A 19,454-nucleotide genomic window follows, 5' to 3' on the forward strand; every position below is an offset into this window, starting at 1 on the left:
AAAAACTTCCGTATGATGATGAACTTTATCAGAGTGAACAAGCAGCCCACAGAATGGAAAATATTGATATATATCAGATAATGAATTGTAATAGGGAATATATTAAAAAACTGCAACCAAGCAACAGAAAAAATAGTTTTCAAAGGTTAGATACATGTGAATAAATATTTCTTCAAAGACTATAAACAACTAATCAATTAACACAGGAAAATATAGTCATCATCAATAATTATTTGAGAAATTCAAATAAAAAATACAATAAGATACCACATTTCACCTTTAGCTATGTTTTAAAAATGCAGAAAAGAGTAAGTGTTGGCAAGAATATGAAGAAATTACAACACATGCAAAGCTGGAAGGAGTGAAAAATGATGTAACCACTCTGAAAAGTACTATTGCAAATTACAAAGCAACAACAACAAAAACATAAAATCAAAATATGGGTCAAAAATCTCACTTCTGAGGTTACGTCCAAAATAAAAAACAAAATCTAGAATAAATATCTATATACTCATGCTCTTAGAAGCTTTATTTGCAATAGCTATTAGGTAGAAGCAACACAAATGTCTTTTGACCAATCAATGAATTAGCAGAAGGTAATTTTGCTACATACTACAGCATGGATAAAGCTGACAGCGTGCTAAGTAAAATAAGCCAATCATGACAAGCCATACACATGATTCCACATATATGAGTTACCCAGTATAGTCAAATTAATAAAAGTGAAAAGTGGAATGGTGGTTGCTAGGAACTAGGAGGTGAGAGGAATGAAGAATTAGTGTTTAATGGGTAGAGAGTTTCAGTTGGGCAAGATAAAAATGTTCCAGCATGATGTAGGTAATGGTTACACTATAATGTCGGCAAATTCCATGTTACTAACCTGGTACACTGGAAATAGATTATATATATACATATATATATATATATATATATATATATATATTTGCAAACAATAGAAAGTCAAAAATAAAATTCATATGTAACTGACAATATTTCATATCTGGAACTTCAAAGATATAGTAAAAAAAACTTATAGCAAGGACCTGAACATGTGCAGAGGAATCAATCTTCAAATAATGTGTGGTGTCAGAATTTTGCAAAGGGAAAAATGGAAGAACAATTATTTTTTCATAAATGTCACTTGTATCCCACACAATGTAGAATATTGGACTGATTCCCCAGTATACAATTTATACTATAATTTAATTAATGACAAGTTATAATATATGAAAGCAATGATTCTTATTACATGTATTTTATATAGGGTTGTCTACAGCAAAGTTTCCTTTTGGTAATTAATATTATCACATTTTAAAAGAGAAAATAATAAGCAAGAAGTGAAGCAATGAATAGTACACCATACCTGATATTTGATTCTACATATCATGATTGCCAGTGGAACATTTTTTTGCTAATTCATGTTGTACTAGTCTTGTATTCAGCTATGTGATATTACTTAAAAGACTTGTACATCTGATGAGAAAGCAGATGTTGAATATTAGCCTTAGGTATGTCAAAATCTAAAGTGAAATGGAATTTTTTCTCAGGTAAAAATAAATTCAAATAGCCCATTTTTTGACCTGCTTTTAATCCACTGGGGAAAAAATAGTAAATAATCTATTTCTGATTATGAAATATTTTTTGTCTATTTTATTTTTAAAGTTTTCCTTAAAAATTGCAATCTAGGTATCAGCAATAATGACAGTATACATAGGAGAAAAGATTTAACTGAAAAAAAGAAATTTTGATTGTGGTTTCATGGTAAGGAGACTAAACAAGCCTTGAATCTGAGCCATATCCTATGTGGAAGAGAGAAAAAGTCTAAACTTTTATAGACCATCTCTATATGTTGGTACTTAGAATGTGTCAGGACATGTTCAAAGATTAAATTGCATTTAATCTTGACCACTATCTCTTGATCTTGACACCATTGCTGATATTTTATAGTGACAATATTGACATTCAGAGATTTGAAGTGGTGTTACTTTAAGATGTATGTTTCTAGATTTAGATTCCCAGATTGATCTATCTCTCTATCTACCCATCTACCTATCTATCTAAATGCATTCCTTATCTCCTCTAGCTTATTGCACAGATATTATTCATATATAGTTTGAGATAATTAAGCTGAAATTAGATTGGGTTACTTTTTATTGATCAACACAGAAAATATTGACAAGGAAGAAAGAAAGAGAAAAATTAAAATCATTAAAATATAAATTCTATAAAAGTGATAGAGGTCGAGAATGTGTGTTAGACCCAAATGGATTTCATTGTTTATAGTTTACTCATTTTGACATGTTCTTCTACTTTATTAAATATACCGGCTTTAAAGCATTTTCACTTGGCCTCACAATCACAGCACATTATATTTAAAATTATTCTCTCAAAGCTTCTAAATGAAATTCAGTTCATGTTTTTTCCCCAAAACAAGTTTCTCTTCCCAGGAGATTTCACTTGCAAAGGAACAACCATATTATCTGCATGTAATTCAGGTTATACATATACATGTTCTATATGATAGGTAAAACTATCCAGTCACTGTCCAGGTCTCAAAATAAGTTACATATGACTACCCCTTAAAGTCAAAATGCATCAATTTACCAGCAAACTTTTTTCCTTATGTTCATATTGAGAGTTGAAACTGAAATATTGGGAAAAAGCCTTCATTCATAAATTTTTAAAAATACTGTCTTTTAAATTGTAGTTTTTATGTTTAAAATGATTTTTAAAAACTGAGTCACAAAGATACAAAGTGAGTTAATTCAAAACTGTATAGTAATATAGTAATTGAGTTGGAAAACTTGGAAAATTGTCCTCTAGAGTTCAACTAATGTAGAATTTTCAACTGAAGCACAAATTTTTATACTCTCCACTCCTCTCACTCTTGATCAAATGATTCTCAAATAAATATTATTCTTGGTTACAAAATAAAGCTATGTGATTATTTACAGAGATGCAGAAGGAATGTGGATTTACAAGTTTCCTTAAATTAAATTTGTCTGATGTATTATGAGAAATCTCAGGTGAGACTTTCAAAAATCTTTAAAGCTCAAAGACACTCTACCAGATTTCACAGAAATTTGGATTTCTCCTTCTCTTAAGATTTCTGAAGTAAACTAAAATGCTGAACATTCTCTGTACTAACCTGCCTTTCTCATCATGTGTAGGGCTGGGAAACCAGGTTACTGGGGTAATTTTACCAAGAGGCCTTTAAAGGAAGTCAATTCTAGTTCTTAAAAATTGACTGATAGTACTCAGTCTAAATTTTTATAATGAGAATTATTTTAGGGTCTTCCCTGGTGGTCCAGTGGTCGAGAGTCTGCCCGCCAGTGCAGGGGACATGGGTTCAATCCCTGGTGTAGGAGGATCCCACATGCTGCAGAACAACTGGGCCCATGTGCCACAATTACTGAGCCTGCACTCTAGGATCAGTGAACCACAACTACTGAAGCCCCACGAACCGAGAGCCTGCATCCCACAAGAGAAGCCACTACAATGAGAAGCCCATGAACCATAGCATAGAGTAGCCTCTGCTCACCACAGCTGGAGAGGGCCCACATCCACGCAATGACAAAGACCCAGTGCAGCCAAAAAAATCCCAAAGAATTATTTTGCATTTTTTCAAGTGTCTAGAATTTTTATCATTACAAGACATCTTTCATAGAACCACATTACCCAGAGTAGGTTCTTTGGAGTCTAGATAAATATAGTGAAAGTCACTGAGTCGTGTTCAACTCTTAGTGACCAGGCCTGAATACTGGAGTGGGTAGCTGTTCCCTTCTCCAGGGGATCTTCCCAATCCAGGGATGGAACACAGGTCTCTAACCCAGATCTCCTACATTGCAGGCAGATTCTTTACCAGCTGAGCCACCAGGGAAGCCCAAGAATACTGGAGTGAGTAGCCTATCCCTTCTCCAGTGGATCTTCCCGACCCAGGAATCGAACCAGAGTCTCCTGCATTGCAGGCGGATTCTTTACCAGCTGAGCATAGCAGTCCATAATACCCTCACATGGAGGCCTGCTTGAGGTTCCACATTCCAAGTGTTTCCACAATAAGTTCTAATAGAGAAGAAACAGAGTACAAAATGGCTTACATTAATCTACTGACTTAGGAATTTTACCGATACTATTTAATAATCAAGTAACATATATTTTCAGTTTTAGAAAGTATACATTAAGAGAACAATCATTTTTTACTATAAAAAGAGACCTAGAACACACAGTGAGCGTTTGTATGTGTAACTTTTTGTATGCTTCTAATTCCTATTACTCAGTGAAATCTGTGTATTATTAGGTAAATAGATAATAAGGAAGACAGAAACTTTCAAAGATAGACACTGATTTTAAGACTATGTCCTTCGAATTTGGTTTCACAATGAGAATGTGTTTATTTTGCTTCATTAATAGTTACACCAAAGAGAGTTTAGGTTTAAAACTATACATAATTCTGGCCTATCTACCTACAAGAAATGTAAGATTAGATTAAAAATGTAAGTATCTGAACATGTGTTTTTTAAGCAGAACAGATGCAAAGAAATATGAGCTATTACAAGCTACATATGAGATGAAACATAAAAGCACTGCATGCTTGGCTATAAAATATCACTAAAGAGGAGCTGTAATTTTAGCACCTTTATCAATATCCTTGCCATGCCTGTGTGCATGCTAAGTCATATCTGACACTTCAGGCTCCTCTGTTCATGGGATTCTCCAGGCAAGATTACTGGAGTTGGTTGCCATGCCCTCTGGAGTCTCCCCGAACCAGGGATCGAACCCAGGTTTCTTACATCTCCTGCATTGGCAGGTGGGTTCTTTACCACTGGCGCCACCTGGGAAGCCCATCCTTATCATACCATCATTTCAATACACCTATCATCCACCACAATTGCATGATTATATAGTTTTTAATTGTCTCTTTATGCTACATCCATTTGATTCTCACAAAATCTCTGTGAGGTCATTTATTCAGATATTATTACTCTTTCACTGAAAATTCATTGATGTATGCAAGAAGTAAAAAGTAAATAAAGAAAATGTAAAAGTTAAAGGCACAAGATACTTCAATTTTACATTGCTTTTTTGAAAAATATGAATTGGATAACCATAAAAAATACAGTTAGTTACTTGAATTATTTCTAGAAGTTATCCTTCAAATTATTTATATGTATAAATAACAAATATAAAATAAATATATAAATTATTTGTATATAAATAATAAATATATATAAATTATTTATATACCACATATAGGGCTTCCCAAGTGGTGCTAGTGGTAAAGAACTCACCGGCCATTTCAGGTAGAAGTAAGAGATGTGGGTTCAGTCTCTAAATAGGGAAGATGACCTGGAGGAGGCCATGGCAACCCATTCCAACATTCTTGCCTGGAGAGTCCCATGAACAGAAGAACCTGATGTGCTACAGTCCATAGAGTTGCAAAAAGTCTGACACAACTGAAGCAATTTACTCACTCACACATATCTATATTCACAGTCAGGTAACGATAGCCATTTTTAATCTTCATTATATTTACCATTTCATATTTTCATATAAAATTTAGACAAGTAATTTCTAGACTTTGATTTGAAAGTCTGAATTCATGTACAGTAAAAGAACAAGTAGGAAGCCATATTAAGATTACAATGGATGCTGTGTAACCACGCTTCATTCACAAAAAATAAAATAAAATAAAATGATCAGGAAATAAGAAAGACTGTCCTCCACAGTCAGTCTTTATTGAGCATTGGGACCCTTAAGTGTTAGATTTATTCTTCAAATTTAACTCAGCACATCCAAAGCATACTGTAGTGTAAATCATATTGGCTCTATCTCTTCTAAGACCCTTATCTCACTCCCTTTTCAGAAAGCACATTTATGGTCAGGTCCAAAACCACTGTCTGTTGTCCATTTCATTCTCTACAATTTCTGCTGAACGGTGCTGTAAAAAGTGCAGCCACTCATTCTACATCAAACTCCATTTAGAATCTTCTGTTTCTTAACATAACAAAGGTTACATAGATCACATCACACCTTTTCCAAAATGATACCTAAAATCCTGAATGATTTCAACCCAAATAATAACCAACACCGCCAAAAGTGTTAATCCAATAGAATCAGCCTCTATCAGATTATACAGTGTGCTTTCATGAAAACGTCTCTACTCCTAAAAAATTTGATTTGTATTACCTATGCTGTTTTAAAGCATTCTCTTCTTGGTTGCAGTCTATCTCATTTTCAGAGGATACATAACAGCCACTGGATACAATGAATCCTTCCCTCTTTAGTATTTTTTATCCTTCAATTTCCTTTTATCCCATAAAGTTCTTATTTCAATTATGGTCAAGAAAGATTTTAATTTATATGAATATTTATTGCATATTTTGTCACAGAATGTCATAATTATTTTCAGTTATATTTCAACATATGTTATAGGTGAAGGTAGGCAAGGGTACTATTCACTGTAAGTTCAGAATAATAGCTCATAGACGATATCAGCAGTTACCGATTTTACCACTTTGCACTATCATTTTACAATCAGTAATTTGCAATCAGATCAATTATCAGAATTGCATAATAACAAGTATTAGTTTTAAAAAGAGCTTCATGTCTTAAAAAAATGTGAATAAGCATTTGCACAGCCCATTTATTTATTTCTTTAAGGATATATATTTTAGTATATTAAAATATATTGTTAAAAAGCTTAAGTCAAATAGTTTTCTTTTTTGAATTCCTTGGGTAATGAGATGCCTGGTTGTATTCATTTATATGTATATATAAGATAAATTTATATATATATAATAAATGTATATATTATATAAATAAATATATTATATATATATATAAGTACTTTTTCTGAATAAACTTTTCTTAAGCACTTGCTGAAGAATCCCTCCTCTTCATTAGTGAATAAAACTAAAATGCAATTTGAATTAGTACCTTTTATTATATCCACAATTTCACAAAATCAGTGGCTTGATTACAGCAGTTCAATCTTCATAATATATGCAATGTCATTTTCTGAGTAGACGCATTTGAAAAATTTCTAGACAAATGTACATGTTAAATTTTATCTTCACTTTATTTTAAATACCTCTGTGTGAACTCAAGAGAAACAATGATTTGATTCTAAGCCTTTTTTAACTAGACAGTCAATTTAATCCTTTTTTTTTTTTTTGCAGCAGCAGCAGAGGGAGTGGGTATTCACTTAGCAACATCCACTGGGATTTAGATAATCTAGGTCAAGTCCTTAATATTTCAGGATGGCCATAAGCCAAGTTTAAGAAAAGAATTGCAATAACTTCTAGAGATATTTTTATTCTTAAGGGTCAATTCAGTGGGGGGGAAATTATTTACTCAGATTCTAATATTATTATGTCTCTAAACTCTGTGGATCATGTATTTCACTTACTTTATTTTACTTTGTTATTTTTTTGTTCCCACCATGTGGCTCGTGGGATCTTCCCCAACCAGGCATTGAACCCAGGGCTTGGCAGTGGAATCACAAGTCCTAACCACTGGATAGACAGGGAATTCCTGAGTATCCTATATTTTATATGTTGCTCTTCAGTTAGTGAAAAGTAATAGTTTGTATGTATATATTCATTTATTATCCAGTTGTGATTATATTGACTAAAAAATCTAATAAATCAAATGGAATGTGTTTAATTTAATGAGATCATATAAGCAGAAATTCTTAAGCTATCACACATGTTGGAGTTATCTATTTTAGGCACTGCATAATTGCAAATTGTTTTCATTCTTTTAGAAAAAGCTATTAAATTAAATTACAAAACAATTTTCATGTATTAAACTAGTAAAATTATATTGCATGCTATCTGCAATGATATTTAGAAAATATTCAATAACATATTTTATTAAAGATTAAAACATAAGTATTCTTTTTTTCCCCTAATTTTCAGTAAATGAATTAAATACAATTTTTACTTGGGAAGGGGTAATATTGGTACCATCAAAATTTTTAAAATTTATTTTAAAATACTTGATCAAGAAGCAATTCCATTTACCATTGTATCAAAAAAAAAAAAAAAAAAAGAAATACCTAGGAATAAATCTACCTAAGGAAACAAAAGACCTATACTCTGAAAACTATAAGGTTCTAATGAAAGAAATCAAAGAAGACATAAACAGATGAAAGCATATGCCATGTTTGTGGGTTGGAAAAATCAATACTGTCAAAATGACTATACTACTCAAGGCAATCTACAGATTCAATGCAATCTCTATGAAATTACCAATGACATTTTCCACAGAACTAGAACAGCAACAGCAACAACAACAAACCTCAAAATTTTATGGAGATACAAAAGAACCTGGATAGCCAAAACAATCTAGAGAAAGAAAAATGAAGCTGGAGAAATCAGGCTCCCTGACTTCAGACTATATTACTAAATTACAGCCATCAAAACAGTATGGTACTGGCCCCAAAATAGAAATATAGATCAATGGAACAGGATAGAAAACCCAGAAATAAGTCCATGCCCTTACAATCAATTAATCTATGACAATGGAGGCAAGACTGCACAATATTGGAGAGACAGCCTCTTCAGCAAATGGTGCTGGAGAAAATGGACAGCTACATGTAGAAGAATGAAATTAGATCATTCTTTAACTCCATACAAAAAATTAAGCTCAAAATGGATTAAATATCTAAATGTTAGAAGGGACACTATAAAACTCTTAGAGCAGTCTCTGACATAAATCACAGCAAAATATTTTTTAATCCTTTTCCCAAAATAAAGGGGAAAGAAAGCAAAAATAAACAAATGGGATCTACTTAAACTCAAAAGCTTTTCACAGCAAAGGAAATAACAAATAAAAACACAAACCACAGATTGGGAGAAAATATTTGCAAATGATGTGACTGATAAGGGATTAGTCTCCAAGATTCACAAAGAGCTTATGACACTTAATAGCATCAAAGCAAGCAACTCACTCGAAGAATGGGCGGAAGATGTGAATAGATATTTCTCTAGAGAGGACATACAGATGATCAATAGGCACATGAAAAGATATTCAAAATCACTAGTTATTAGAGAAATGAAAATCAAAACTGCAATGAGATACCACCTCACACCAGTCAGAATGAATATCATCAAAAAAAATCCACAAACAACAAATGCTGGAGAGGGTATGGAGAGAAGGAAACCCTCTTGGGCGGTTGGTAGGAATGTAAATTGATACAGCCACTATGGAGAACAGTATGGAATTTCCTTAAAAAGCTAAAAATAGAGCTACCATATGGCCCTGAAATCCCACATCTGGGCATATATCCAAGAAAAAACAAAGCCTGAAAAGATACATGCACCCTAGTGTTCATTGCAGCACTGTTTATAGTTACCAAGATGTGGAAACAACCTAAATGTCCATTGATAGAGGAATAGACAGAGAAAGATGTGATATATATACACACACACACAATGGGATATTATTCAGCCATTAAAAAGAATGAAATAAGGCCATTTGCAGCAATATGGATGGACCTAGAGAATGTCATACTGAGTGAAGTAGGTCAGACAGAGGAGAAATATCATATGACATCTCCTATGGAATCTAAAAAGAAATGATACAAATGAACTTACAAAACAGAAAGAGAGGCACAGACTTAGAAATTGAACTCATGGTTGCCCAGGGGAAGGGACAGTTAAAGACTTTGGGAAGGTAATGTACATGCTGTTATATTTAAAACAAAAACCTATTGCAAAGAACACGGATCTTTGTTGAATGTTATGTGCCAGCCTGGATGGGAGTGGTGTTTGATGCTAGAATGGATACATGTATATGTATGGCTGAGTCATTTCACTGTTCATCTGAAACTATCACAACATTATTAACTGGCTATACCCTGATACAAAATGTTATTGGTGTTAAAAAATAAAAATTAAATTTAAAAATATCAACTAAAACTCCCCAAAACAAAAACAAATACAGTTAAGTACTTGATTTTTGAATTACAATGTGTCTCAGTGAAGACTTCTTTATGTTTAAATTTCTGAGTTCTTTGGGTTTCGTGGATCTGGATATTCTCTCTCTCTCTCTCTACTTCTCTACATATGTATATAATAAGATGCAATATCTGTAAGAATTTAAGTTAGAAACAAATGAATTTGTGTATGTGCTACCAAGAAGACTTTTCTTTAGCTCTCAGGGTATAATCATCCTCAGGGAAACACAAATGACCATATTTGTGTTAGCCACAAGATGGTAGCTATATTGGGATGGATTTTGATTTAATCAGAGAATTACTGAGCTCAGCAAGTCCAGGTATTAATAGGATCTTGAAATACCCTTATATTTCCTGAATATACTATGAGAGGTGGTGTTAATTGCATACATCCCCAGGAGTCACCAAAACTGTAAGCATGGTGTGGGGTTATGCATTTGAGTATTCTAAAAGAAGTGACAATTCTAATAGGGTATCTATTTTTAATTTTTGTATTCAACCCTAAGTTTTGTTTTTTTTTTTTGGTCACACTGGTCTATTAATAATCACGAGGCTTCTCATGTGGCAGAGTGGTAAAAAATATGATTGCCAATACAGTAGACACAAGAGACACAGTTACCATCCATGGGTGGGGAAGAACCCCTGCAGTAGGAAGTGGCAACCCACTCCAGTATTCTTGCCTGGAAAATTATATGGACAGGTGAACCTGGTGGGCTTCAGTCCATAGGGTCACAAAGAGTCAGATATGACTAAGTGACTGAGTATGTGTATGTGTGTGTGTATATATATACATATATATATATATATCATATATATTAATAATAACATTACCTATTTTGAAAATTATACTTCTCATATAATCCTCACACGTAAGGATCATTTAAAGATATAATTGAGACACTACAGGATTTCTATTTTAGCAGAAAGTCTAGACAAATTGACCATTTTTCTGTATCTAGTCTCTCAATTTACAAAATTGTAAATTTACAATTTACAAAATCTAGTCTCTTACAAAGCATAAGTTCTGATATCTACGCTAAATAGTTGCTGCTTTGTCTGACTCTCATCTATGAATTATGAATCATTGATCCCAAATTTTAAACTTTGGAATGACTGAATTGAAGAAGCAAGAGATGTGCACTTCCAGTAAGGAAAAGTTGTAAGAATAACAGTAAACAAGTTTTCCAGAGAAGCTTATCATTTTGTTCAGGGTTGTGAGTGGTGCCTAGGAGGAGCAACAGTGGTATCTTTCTTTACATGAAATGTCCTCAGGCACATTTTGGAAATTGCTTGTGGTGATGTAATCTCCAGACCTGATTTGCTAGCATTTCTGGCAATTCTGCAAATTCATTATTCTTTTTAATATAATAACTTCTGAATAAATTGGAATTAATTTATTTGTATTGAGAAATAAATTTACTTCAGTTAAGTATTTAAGCTAATTATATTCTAAATCCCATTTAATTCAGTTGTACAACATTGCTGCATATGAATGAACGTTTAGTAAGTCTTTGGTCATGGATGTTAAGCAGTAAAAGTCTTCTTTTTCCTTCAACTTGGATTTACATCATGTAATATGAGGTGTATTTTCAACAGAAAACTATCCTTTTAAAAAATTTTATTTATCATCCAGTTTTTCTTTTTCTTTTGATTTGAGAAAAATGTCCATATTAAGAGATAAGCAAGTAATATTCATTACCATTTGAAAATCATTTGTCTAATCAGTTCAAGCTCAAAAAACCTCTAAATGTTCACTAATATTTATTATAAAAATATTCAAATTTGTATTATTTCTTCAAAAATGTGGTTCTTCTACTTTGGAAAAAATGATTCTTTTCAACTCTAAAATACATCAGTCATTCATCACTGTCATGATTTTGATAATCAAAGATTTCTTTCTAGCTTCTTGCTATTTAATACTCCCTGGGATTAAGAGTTCTCTGGTCTTGGATTTAGCACTCCCACTCCAAAGGCTCAGGCCTGATCTCTGGCTGGGAACTGAGACTCCACAAGTCTTTTGTCATGGCATTAAAGGGTATTAAAACAAACATAAAAAACAAAAAACAAAACAAGAAATAACAGATGAGTCCCAAATAAATGATGAATACAAAATCAAGCAAATAATAACAAAAATAATTGAACACATACACATACATATACACACATGAACAAAACCAATACAGTCCAAAGAAAATAAAGTACAAGAAATTGGCCTGGTGAGCAAAGGAAACCAAAAAATGATATTGACCAATTCAAAGCAAAACTATCTAAAGCACAAACTGGAAAACAAAACCAAAGCAAGGGGCCAAATGGGAAATAAAGGAAAAAAAAAAAAAAAACCAAAATTAACAAATATGGTGAAAAAAGGAAGAAAAAAGAGGAAGAATAGAAAACAAAGTTAAACAGAAGTACATAAGAAGATTTATGTATATTAAAGAATAACTACAGCAGGAAAAGAAAACTAAGAAAACAAACAAAAGAAAAAATACCATGTTTTTTATAATTAAAAAAAATTAGATTAAACACACACACACACACACATAAGCTCAAAAGGCCAACATAGAGGCAGAAGTTTATTAAGGAAATAAAAACTGATATAAAAAAAAATTCTCAAAAGCTTAGACAGAGTTATTAGTACTAAGAAAAACTAACAACCACAGCAAGAGATGAAGAAAAAAAGAAAAGGATCTAGAACTAACTACAGAACAAGTCAAAATATAAAAATAACAATAAATGTTTTTCTCAGATCTCAGCGTCACATCTTTTCCCTCGCTGTGAGTCACAGTCCACCTTTGCCTCTCTAGGATGTCCTTCAGTATTGGGCTGGTCTCCGGACATGGTGTGGGGGCAGCTCAGACTTTAATCTGGTCCTACCCCTGTGTGTTCTTGCCTCCAATGTCCATAGCTGCCAGATAAAGTGTATTTTCTTTTGGGGGAATTCTTATTGCTCTTTTATAAATTCCTTAGACACAGAGTCTGCCTATCTGCAGATGGTGGGAAGGTTTTGGTCCTCTTCCTTCCAAAGGACCCTGTCCCTGGGTTTCAACTGTGGTTTTATCTCCACCTCTGCATGTGAGTTATCTACAAAAGTTTGCTCCTGAGGCTATCCTGGAGGATTTGGGACTGCCCCAGGGAGGATTGGGCTTCCCCGGTGGCTTAGATAGTAAAGAATCTGAACGTAATTCAGGAGACCTGAGTTTGATCCCTGGGTTGGGAAGATCCCCTGGAGAAGGAAATGGCAACCCCATTCCAGTATTCTTACTTGGGAAACCCCATGAACAGAGGAGTCTGGTGGGCTACAGTCCATGGGGGTCTCAGAGTCAGACACAACTGAGTGACTAACAGTCTATATCAATCAGTAAGAACTGGGTAAGGAGGTGGTGCAGCTGCTTCGATCTCAGGGACCTAGCAGCACCAGGTACTCAGGGGAGCCAGTAGCTAGGGAAGTGGGAGATAGCGTGCTCTTAGTTTTTTTTCTAACCTTTAGTAGCTCTGTCCCAGTGGGAATTGAGCATGGAGGTGGTACCATTGCTTGGATTATGGGGATCCTGGCAATGGCAGGTATGCAGGGGTGCTGGCAGCCATTGTCACAGGAGATATGGTGCTGTTAGTGTTTTCTCCTAGCCTCTGGCAGCTCTGCCCCAGTGAGAATTGAGCATGGAGGTGGTGCAGCTGCTTGGATCGCAGAGACCCTGGCAGCACCAAGTGTGCAGGGACACCAACCCTATCAGATTCATTTTGTAGCCTCTGGCAGCTGGCAGTCAAACAGCCTTCTTACCTGGTCTTTGTTGCTCAGCATGTCAGGCCCTTAAATGGCCACCCTGGATGGGATCCTTCTCTATTGCTCAGTGCATCAGACATTTAAAGTGCTGCTCACTCTGGTGCCTTCCTCCATTGTTCAGCTGCCAGAGCTGGTGTTTGGGGAGAGAGAGGCTACAGTGATGGCTTCATCTCTTGTGTGTGACTCAGCAGTTTTGCCTTGCCTTTGTGGCTGTTGGGCTTTCCTCCCCTGGCATTTCCCACCACAATCTCCCCCTTCAAGTTTCCTTGGGCCATCTCCCTGCAGGCGACAGCAGACCTCACCCTGAGATTGCTCTCCAATCCGTATGATCCAGCTCCCAGCCGCTGCACTTTATAGGGGACTTGCATACCTGTCCTTCCCTGGTGGCTCAGATGGTAAAGCATCTGCCTACAATGCGGGAGACCCAGGTTCATTCCCTGGGTTGGGAAGATCTCCTGGAGAAGGAAATGGCAACCCACTCCAGTATTCTTGCCTGGAAAATCCCGTGGACAGAGGAGCCTGGTAGACTATAGCCCATGGGGTCTCAGAGTCAGACACAACTGAGCGACTTCACTTGCATACCTGTCTGGGGTATATATGGCTTTGGCAAGGATTGTCTATGTGATTCTCATTCCATTCAGCTTGTCACATATCAGCTGATGCACTCTCCAATGGCCTCAAATGCTTCTCCTCTGTCTCAAGCAATTGCCCTGATGGATGATTTGACCCTGCTTCAGTTCCCCCATTCTCTGGGTGCAAGTCCAGTCCTGTTTACTCTCTTTTCCCCCACCTTCCTTTGTCCTATTGATTTTGTGTATTTTGTATATTCCTTTCTGGTGATCAGGGACTTCTGCCCACTCTCAACTGGTGTTCTACAAGATCTTCTGTGTCTGAAGGTGTATTCCTAATGCACCATGGAGAGAGATGTACTCTACATCCACCTACTCCTCCGCCACCTTGACTTTCCAAACAGGTAAATTTTTGATGTTGTAAACAACCCCCATATGATGAAATCACTTGATGTTTGGTTGTAATTCTCCATTGGTTGTTTTTAAAGTTTTTTTTTTTTTTGAAGTGATGTATGTATGCAAGCTAAATAAAGAACTGTAAAATGTTTACTTTTTTTTTTTTAATTTTGTTTTGAATCTAACTGTAAATTTTACAGGAAGTTCCAGAAATGAATAATCAGTGTTGCCTATTATGAAAAAGAAACTCCAATCTGGTACTTAAAGTTAGAAGATAAGTTGATAACCATTAACACCCAAAATATTTTGTAAAGGTTCCATGAAATAATAAAAGAAACATAGCTATGCCTATTTGAGTGAGATATAGATAGTTGTCTGCCCTTCATAAATTCACACAATAAATATATTAAATGTTTTATTAAACATGTGCATCATTCTTATGGCCAAGAAGGAGCACAAACTGAAGATCAGTACAACTGAGTATGATTTGCACTTGTCAATTGAATGAATTTAGTGATACACAGAAGGTGCTTTCTTCTCTATATTCTTTGCTCATTCTTTAAGACCTGAATTCATAAGTATAATTTATTTCTCTAACATTGAGAAGACAGATTTGCTTCTTTTATAAAAAAGTATTGAAGTATAGATGACTTATAGTGTTGTCTTAATTTATTATGTACAGTAAAGTAATTCAGTTATATTTATATATTCTTTTCCATTATGATTTGTCACAGAATAACAAATACAGTCCCCTGTGCTATATATCATGAATGTACTGTTTATTCATCCTATATATTAACATAATAGTTTGCCTGTGCTAAGCACAAACTCCCATCATTCCTTCCCTCATTTACTCCCTACTTGGCAACCACAAATCTGTCCTGTATATCATTGAGTGTCTATTTTGTTTTTTAAATATATTTATTTAAATAATATTTATACATATGGGCATCTTGGGTGGTGCCAATGGTAAAGAATCCACCCGTCAATGCAGAAGATGCAAGAGATTCAGTTTCAATCCTTGAGTTGGGAAGATCCCCTGAAGTAGGAAATGGCAATCCACTCTAGTGTTCTTGCCTGGAAAATTCCATGGAAGGAGCCTAGTGGACTACAGTCCATGGGATCAAACAGCTGGACATGACTGAGCATGTATATATATATATCAATGGATAGAGAGATAATGAAGATATGACATACCTTCATTCATCATTCATTTGCTGATGGACATTAGGTTGTTTCCGTCTTGGGTATTGTAAATAGCACTGCTATTAGCAGAGAGTTGCATGTATCTTTTCAAATTTTAGTTTTATCTGGGTATATGTCCAGAAATGGACTATGGCATTTTTGCATACAACTGATGATGACCCTTATTGCCAAATTTGGCAAAGACTTAAATTAAAGAAAGTAGGGAAACCACTAGACCACTCAGGTATGACCTAAATCAAATCCCTTACGATTATACAGTGGAAGCGACAAATAGATTCAAGGGATTAGATCTGATAGACAAAGTGCCTGAAGAACTATGGATGGAGGCAAGAATACTGGAGTGGGTTGCCACTTTCTTCTCCAATGCATGCATGCTAAGTCGCTGCAGTCATGTCCGACTCTGTGCGACCCCATGGACAGCAGCCCACCAGGCTCCTCTGTCCACGGGATTCTCCAGGCAAGAATACTGGAGTGGGTTGCCATTGACTTCTCCTCAAAACACACAGACTACTGCAAATTACCTAATATGGAGCAGATAATTTGAATATGCCTATCAAAGAAACTGAAAGTACTGTTTGAAAATTGACCTAATCAAAATTTAACTTTTATCCTGTCCATATGAGGTTTTGTAGGGGAAAAAAAGGCACAAAGATAAATTATTTACACATGACACATCTCATAGAAGGCTACAATAAATAACTCTCAATTCATAAGAGTAAAAACAATTCAATTAGAAAATGGACCAAAAACTTGAAGAGACCAATCACTGAAGATGATATACAGATGGCATATAGACACATGAAATGATGTTCAAAGTCATTAGCCAAGAGGGATTGCAAATTGAGACCACAATGAGATATCACCACTTTGGGATGATAAACAGAAAAGCCTATGGGCAGAGGCTGGACCATCATTCTAAGCTCTGCTCAGAGCATGCTAAAATGGGCTGAGTTTGCTGATGCCACTTCCTGAAGAACTGTCAGAACTGCAAAAATTTAAATTGTGACAGCACAAAATGATAATGAGGAAACAAACTGAATGACTCAAATCTTCCTGGTGGTAACATATAATGATACAGCTATCTGAAAACTGAGTGGGCAATTTCTTTTAAAAAACAAGCATATAAAACAAAAACAAAAAAAACCAAAAAAACAAGCATATAATTATCAGAAACATTAAACAATTTCCACAATCACACTCAGGAAATGAAGAAGGTATGACTGAGAACAGTTATCTCTGAATGTCTAAGTTGTCCCTGATGTCAGTGATCCTCCATGCAAGTAGCACAATGGAGAAAGTAAAGAGAAAGGGTAACAAGTCTCAAGTTACCTGTAAAGTGAACCCCAACCCCTCCAGCCCTTAGGACATTTTATAATCCTAGGTCACATCCAAAACCCAGTACAAGGCACAAAGGGAAGAGGGTAGCAGTCATCTATTTTTATAGTTTTTTTTTTTTCTCATTACATTGGGCTAGGAAGAAAGAAGTCATTAGGATAGAGAGTTGTGCTACTCTATTGTCTGTACTTTGAATCATATTGTGTACTCCTAATTGTAAATTCTCCATCTGACTCAGTGTCAGAAAAAGCTGACCTCTGTTGCTGATGACCAGGGTGTGGTAGGAGACCATGGTGGCTGAGGGCCAGGGTAAGGTAGGAGAAATGCAGGAAATGGGAATGGACTTGACTGTGGAAGATTCATGTTCCAGGGCTCCCATCTGGGTACATGAGGATCTTCTATGTAGATCACAAGTGGGGGAGTCCACGATAGCTCTTCAAAGTGATCAGGGGTGGCACAGGCAGGAGGCTGGTACACAGGCGGTGGGAGGGCAGCCACTTCTGCACCGGGAGGACATGAGAGAGAAAAAGATGTACAAGGGAAACATGAAGACACCACATTCCCTCCTCCTGAATCTTTGCATGTCACTGTCTGGCCCAGGGGGCCGTGTCTATTCTAAACCAAGCTATAAGAAAAGTCCCTCATTGCTTTGGGGATATAGAGGAGAAATAGGAAGAGGGATAGGTAGATGCTCAGACCTTGAAGTCTTCCGTGCAGTGTGCAGGGGGGAGCCCGTGGGCAGAGACCAGTCATTTAATGCTGTCCTGCTATGGGGACAGTGCAACATCTGGGCCAGGTGATGCCACTTACTCAAGAAACATGAAAATGAATATAAGAGACAAACCTGAAAACTCCTTTATCTCCAGCCTATGTCCGAAGATCCTGTGAAGGGTCCCTCCATAAGGACATGACAAAGGTTCATTTCTTGGTTTCTGGTTGACTTCATGAATGGTCCAATATAAGTCGTGCATGCTTATGAGCATCTGGAGACATTTTCTCTTGCTCTTAATTATGCCTCTTTGCTTGAGATGCCTGGCAATTATTTTTGATGCTACATGAAAATTCTCTAACGCTTCACCTTCAAGGAGTTCCCATTCTTCTAGGAAACTCCTAATTTCGTGGTCACTCCAAGCTTTGACACCCTGGTCTGTATAGGAGAGAGGGTTATAAAGGTGCTTTGTAATAACTCACAGGCACACTGGAGGGTTTCTTAGAGACCCTGTCTCTGCACTGATAGGTCCAACCAGGACACTGGAACAGTTCAGGAGAGCCTGAGGCTGTTCCAGTTGCATAACTTCATTTCAGGGAATATTGACAGGGCTATAGTGGGTCATTTACTGTCTGGGAGAAATCTGCTGATCAGGGGTTCACTTCCCATCCCTTAAGGGGGCTTTTCCCTGCCTCCAGTCCTCAGGGCTGGGGGCAGGAGTGGAGAGCTCCCAGGATTCTGGGAAGCCCTGTCATCCCTGGGGCCTGTAATACTGGGGAGACGAAAGAGGAGAAATAGAAAGTTTTCTCTAAATATGACTGAGAGCATCATACCTGAGGACACTTCTGCTCCCTGAGTTTCTTTTACTTTCTCTACATCCTGGAGGTGGCTAGTAATTTCAGTCTGAATTGTCACTTTCTAATAGAAAAGAAAAGATGAACATTGACACAGTGAGTAATCTCATAATCATTTATTTGTGATTGCTTAAGTAATTAGCCAATCACTAAAAATCAAACAATCTTAAATCTTAAGAGCAGATCTAGAAAACATTCTACAATAACAGAAAACATCAGTTGCAAACTATTAACTGATGAGTTATTTCAAAACCAAGCAGAGTGCTCTCTTTCTTTTACACTTGTACTGAACCAGAAAAAGCCAGAGGAACTACTGAACAGAAGGTTTTCATTCATGAGACAACAGGAACACAAGACGGTGGTTTGAAAGAAAAAAACAAGTGAGGGGGGCCTGCAAGGGCAACCTAGAATGCCTCAGGGTGTCTAGACCTTAGAGCAAGGAGATGGGTACAAACTGTGCCTCGTTGTCCAAGCTGAGGTCTTGGGTTAGTGAGTGCTATTGGATATCATGTATCAGAATGATAAAGATAAGATAAGCAAGAAGAGCAGGGGAGAGACAGAGGCATAGAGACAGAGAGATGAAGGGAACTCTGAAGATTTACAAAGAGGTTTGCTGTCCAAAAACACTTGAACCCTGTGTGGG

The sequence above is a fragment of the Dama dama genome, chromosome 9, assembly GCF_033118175.1.
Source record: "Dama dama isolate Ldn47 chromosome 9, ASM3311817v1, whole genome shotgun sequence".
NCBI classification, from domain to species: Eukaryota; Metazoa; Chordata; class Mammalia; order Artiodactyla; family Cervidae; genus Dama; species Dama dama.